General features: G+C 39.2%; 1 long non-coding RNA gene across 1 annotated transcript; it reads left to right on the forward strand.

Annotated features, from left to right (window-relative positions):
- The first annotated feature begins 1,373 nt into the window (after positions 1-1,373).
- Positions 1,374-1,825, forward strand: LOC122137281. Its single transcript, XR_006154738.1, has 2 exons — positions 1,374-1,606; positions 1,697-1,825. It is a non-coding gene; the product is annotated as an uncharacterized LOC122137281 (long non-coding RNA).
- The last annotated feature ends 4,351 nt before the right edge of the window (positions 1,826-6,176 follow it).

The raw sequence follows: 6,176 nt of genomic DNA on the forward strand, positions 1-6,176 counted from the left end.
GAGGGCATCGAGGATACAGGAAGGTGTTTTTTTTTTTGGCCTCCCAAGGAACGCCACGAGTGGGACGGAGTGTTTGGGCGCTGGAGTAGGGCGAAGCAGATGAGAGTAATTGTGGAGTCGCTAAGCGAATTGGAGGATTTGAAAACGGCCACTGGAACAGGTTTGCCAAAGTGAAGTTGATGGAGAGAAGTCGTACTAACTCGTGTCTGTTGTACGAAGGTGCCGTAGAGAAATAGTGACATTGTGGAACAACGAAGACCTTTCTGGGCGTCTGCACGAAGCTGGGGAGAGAAAGAGAGCGGGAGGAGACCAGTATTACGAAGACTGTGAGTACATTGGATTGCTTAGATTGTTGTGTATATCTGGATGAGAAAGAGAGCGGGAGAGGACCAGTATCACGAAGATTGTGAGTACATTGGATCGTTTACATATTCCTTGCTCATACTTGGATGTGGATAACCAATACCTGTTGGAGTGATTAACAGCTTGTTGAGCGGCCCCATCGTTGGAGGACGAGACGAGTGGGTGAGCCGAAGTAGAGCGTGGGTGAATGGATGTTATTTGGCTGTGGCCACACCGTAAAGTTTGGAACACTTACCGCGACAGCGACTGCAAATTCCTCCAGGACGAAATCCGACCGGGTGTGGGAGTACCGACCTTAAAAATCACTGAAGTGTGTGTAGTGCAGTGGGTGAGTCTGTCTTTGACGTGTGTGGCACTAAAGCTTTGCAGTGCTGTGCCGTGTCCCTGTTGTCTGTACTTGCCCTCCAGGCCGAGAAAGGTTCCTGTTGGAAAGAACGTAGGCTGCCGTGGCGGTGCCCACCTATTCCACCTTCGCCCGCCTATAACTCCGTTCTCTTGACCCAGCTTGAAGGTGAAGTGCGAAAGCAAAACAAGGTATTGTGCGGATATTGTGGGAAAAAGCTATTGTCCTGGAATACGCTCTGTAAAGCCCAGTGTGAAGATACAGTCACTTGTTGAATACTTACCTGTCTGTACGAGCTAAAAGCTATTGCCCTTGAATACGCCCTGAAAAGCCCAGCGTGAAGATACAGCCACTTGTTGAATACTTACCTGTCTGTACGAGCTAAAAGCTATTGTCCTTGAATACGCCCTGTAAAGCCCAGCGTGAAGATACAGTCACTTGTTGAATACTTACCTGTCTGTACGAGCTAAAAGCTATTGCCCTTGAATACGCCCTGAAAAGCCCAGCGTGAAGATACAGTCACTTGTTGAATACTTACCTGTCTGTACGAGCTAAAAGCTATTGTCCTTGAATACGCCCTGTAAAGCCCAGCGTGAAGATACAGTCACTTGTTGAATACTTACCTGTCTGTACGAGCTAAAAGCTATTGACCTTGAATACGCCCTGTAAAGCCCAGCGTGAAGATACAGTCACTTGTTGAATACTTACCTGTCTGTACGAGCTAAAAGCTATTGTCCTTGAATACGCCCTGTAAAGCCCAGCGTGAAGATACAGTCACTTGTTGAATACTTACCTTGCTACATCCTTACCGTTGTTACTTACCTGTGCCCTCAGGGATTTGTGTGTCGCCTTATACTTACCTAGGAGGTCAATGGGAGTGGAGGAGCTGTCCAGACGCTGGTGAAGCGCAACCCAAAGAGCAAAGAAGCTAGGAACAAGGCATTCTTCTCCGTTTTATCTATTACTCATTGTGTGTTCTGTTGCCTTCAGGAGAAGAGAAGGGCGCCACGGGAAATCAAGCCGCTAAGGAAGGACTTAGGATTAGTCAGGAGACTGGTAGAAGTTCTGGGAAAGGACGAAAGAGCCCTTTGCCCCCCCCCCTCCCCTTGTGATTACTTACCAAAGACCTCCAGAGTTCTCAGGCTTAGTTCCCTCCTGCCAAGAGACGAAGATCCAAATTTTAGATTCCCCTTTTCTCCTTTCCCAGATTACCTTTTTAAATAATTTAAATAAAGTTGTTTTAAATTACCCTTAACTTATCTTGTGTGTCTGGTCCTTGGGGTGATCTTGGGACCTCCTCGAGGTGGAAGTCGGGAAGGGGCGTGACTCGCAACATCTGTGGTCCGCTCCGACCTGTGACAGACTTATACTTACCTAGGAGGTCAATGGGAGTGGAGGAGCTGTCCAGACGCTGGTGAAGTGCAACCCAAGGAGCAAAGAAGCTAGGAACAAGGCATTCTTCTCCGTTTTATCTATTACTCATTGTGTGTTCTGTTGCCTTCAGGAGAAGAGAAGGGCGCCACGGGAAATCAAGCCGCTAAGGAAGGACTTAGGATTAGTCAGGAGACGGGTAGAAGTTCTGGGAAAGGACGAAAGAGCCCTTTGCCCCCCCCCCCCTCCCCTTGTGATTACTTACCAAAGACCTCCAGAGTTCTCAGGCTCAGTTCCCTCCTGCCAAGAGACGAAGATCAAAATTTTAGATTCCCCTTTTTTTCCTTTCCTAGATTACCTTTTTAAATAATTTAAATAAAGTTGTTTTAAATTACCCTTAACTTATCTTGTGTGTCTGGTCCTTGGGGTGATCTTGGGACCTCCTCGAGGTGGAAGTCGGGAAGGGGCGTGACTCGCAACACCTGTGGTCCGCTCCGACCTGTGACAATACTTCTACCTATTCGTTTGCAGAATGATCTCCAAAAATCTCTTTTAGCCTTTCTGACCACTCTCCTTACCACTGCTAGAGCCGCTTTATAATTGATTAAATTTTGAAAATTATGTGTGCTTTTCAGTTTCCTAAACGCTTTCCTTTTATTTCTTATAGCTTCATTGCAATCTTCATTCCACCACGGAACCATTTTCGACTTCCAAACCCTTCGCGATATATTTCAATGCTGCTCCCTTAATTATTTGAAATAATCCTTCTATTTGTTTCATCTATACAGTCCCTAGTATAGTGATTAATAAAGGTTAATGATCACTACCCATTGTGCTTCTATTAATTCTTTGACTACCTGTCCATTTACATTCACTACTGTCCCACCCCAAAGAGTGTTATGCGCATTAAAATCTCCACACCAGATAACTCTCTCATCATCTTGTCCTTCTATTTTTCCAATACATTAAATCCTAATCTCTTGCATGGGTTATAAACATTTATTATAACATACTTCTTCCCTTGGTCCCATATTTTAACTACTACATACTCAACTGTTTCCCCTTTTCCTACTCCCCCACCACCCCCCGCCGCATTACCTTCTTCTGGTGAAATCTTTCAGCTGCCTTCACAATCATTTGAATCTTCTCTGTTCCCTTTTCCATTTGAGCCATGCAATTAATAACTTCTGTCATATACAACACAAAACTCTTCTTACTCACCTCTAAAACATCTTCCCTGACTCCCCTTGCTTCTTCCACCCTTATTTGATCTCTTGCCTCGCTTACATTCTGTCTCCTTTTATTGCCTTCTGCCTTCTACCAGAGAAGTGCTGGCCAAGAATCTTCCTGACACTTTTGAGGACAAATGACAGAAGGAGGTCTGAAATCAAATCGTAAAACAGCTACAAGATAAGGTAACTGACCTGAATATGAGTTGGTAACACTTTATTAAGGTTTCCTTTGTGAAGGGTTTATAAAGGTATCCATTATTTACTAATAAAACATTTAGAATTGCATTAAAAACTAGAAAAAAAAAGTTTGTTGAGACAAACTTTAAGTTGGCTTGAGAAAGCCTGACCAGAAAGTTTGAAGAAGTTTAAAGTTAGAAGTTTAAAGTAGTTCAAAGTTTAAAGTAGTTTAAAGTTAGATTGATAGATTAGTTGAAAGAAAGATATATTAGTTAGAAAGAATGATAGATAGATTAGTTCAAAAGAAAGAATGATAGATTAGTTTGAAAGAAAGAATGATAGATTACTTAGAAAGAGATAGATAAAGTTTGAATATATATAAATAGATAGATTTATATATTAAGAACTGCAAATGTGGCCCTGGATATGCGTAAATTATATTCGTAGATAATAAGTAGATTGTATGCGTAGATAACTGGATATACGCAGATAATGAGTAAATTAAATTGCTATTATGAGAAACAATTTGCCCTGCTCCTTCCAAATTGCACAAAAAATGCATATTCAAGACATGTGGGGATTAAAAAAAAAAAAATCCCCCCTACAGAATCAAAATAAATACTTTACGACTGTCACTATAGAGCTGGTAAGTCCCGCCCATCCGTAAAACCCCACTGGACCTCTAGGTGGAAAATCATCAATGTCATTAATTTATTTAATGTGAGAAAATAATTATTTTCTGGTCACGTTTGAATTGTGCCATGAATATGAACATATGTTGTCTGTGAATTTTTAATATAATTTTTTGTGTGAAGAATGCTACAATTTAGCGGGTAGAAGTTTGATACGGTTAGACTTTGTGTGAGAGGACTTTGTGGACTACAACTAGTTTTTACATCAGACGGGAATCTGAAGAAAGAACAGCCCATTTGGTTTGAATGGTGACATTTGGGTACAAAACACACAGGCATCTCGATCTGTCTTATCGCAGCATTAGCAGTGTGATTTGACAAGTGGAGGGAAAATGTGTTATGGGGTGACGTTACATAGGCGACATGTAGTCTTTCTCGTTATGTCTTTTCCACCACTGCTAGCCAAAGAATCATACAATATACTGTCAAACTCGTAACATGAAAAATTATATTAAAAAAAATTCACAGACGACATATGTTCACATTCATGACACAATTCAAACGGGACCAGAAAAGAATTATTTTCTCACATTCACTTTTTTCAACCTAGAGGTCCAGTGGGGTTTTACGGATGGGCGGGACTTACCAGCTCTATCAAAGTGAAATGTGCAAATAAATGAAAAGTGTTCTGGCATACTGAGCTCAATACCCAATCAGATGGCTGGTGAATAAAAAAAACCTGCGGATTCGCGGGAGTTTTTACCGCGTTCATGCCATGCGTTCATGTGCCATGTGTTTACCGCGTTCATGCCATGCCGCGTTCATGCTCATTGCACACTGAGTGATACCACGGGCTCTGGTGATACCAATTCTCTCATCAAAAACTGCAGCAGGTAAGATTTTATTTATAATCGTTTTGTTTTTCATGTTACTAAAATAACAATGTCTTGATTTTCTAATGCTTATAAAGCAATCACCTAATTCATAAACGGCTGTTGACATACCAAGCATACATGATATGGCCTTAAAAGGTTTAATGTATCTTTTAATCAACATCAATCTTTATTACAATGTCATGAGCAATAATCGACTATAATGATGTGCATTTGTTTTATATTTAAGCCATACTCTGAAATTAACTCCATGGGCTATATATATATATATATATATACAGGGGTGCACATAATTTTTTCAGCCTGGTTCTCATAAGAGAACCTGCAGATTTGGTTTGGTCCTCACACTGCATATAGCTTGACCCATTAAATATTATATAATATAACTATAAAAATGAATTAATAATAATTATAATATTATTACACTATTTATTTAGTTTTTTTTAATTAAATAAACTAAATAATAATGTGTGGTAATATTATTAATAACAAATGGTAGGCCTAGTATTAAATACAAAAACAATTATTTTTTAGTAAATTTAAAAATAAAATGCTGATATTGATTAGACTTGATTAGCTGTTCAGATGTTTTTAATTAGGGTGGAAGCTAAACTCTGCAGGGCTGTGGCCCTCCAGGAGTTTGTCATGTCAATTTTAAGTGTGATGTTTAAAACAAAAAAACAACACTTTGTTATTCTTTTAAAAAAATAGTGCGTGTACTGTTCTATATAAGTATTATATAAATATACAATTAACTATTTCTTTATTCCTTATACAACCTTTAAGAGAAACATTTTCTACAAAAGGTTGTATAAGTAATGAAGAATTAAATAATCATTAGCCTAAGTCTGATGCATTTTATCACCTCCCTACCATAAACAAATGCTTTTAACATACTTGGTTGCATTAAGATCAGAGCAACATTAAGCATTTGTTTATGGTAGGGAGGTGATAAAATGCATCAGACTTAGGTTAATGATTATTTAATTTACATTTATGGAAAGCATGGAAAAAACACTTTTGTATTACTATGTATTACTAATTAGTTAAAAGGAACAATTCCTGAATGAAAAAACAACTAATAAAAATGTGAAAAATTAATGACTGATAAAACTAATAAAAAATGTAACAATTAATGACTGATAAAACAACTAATAAAAAATTT

This window comes from Cyprinus carpio, chromosome B4, assembly GCF_018340385.1.
Source record: "Cyprinus carpio isolate SPL01 chromosome B4, ASM1834038v1, whole genome shotgun sequence".
Classification (NCBI taxonomy): domain Eukaryota; kingdom Metazoa; phylum Chordata; class Actinopteri; order Cypriniformes; family Cyprinidae; genus Cyprinus; species Cyprinus carpio.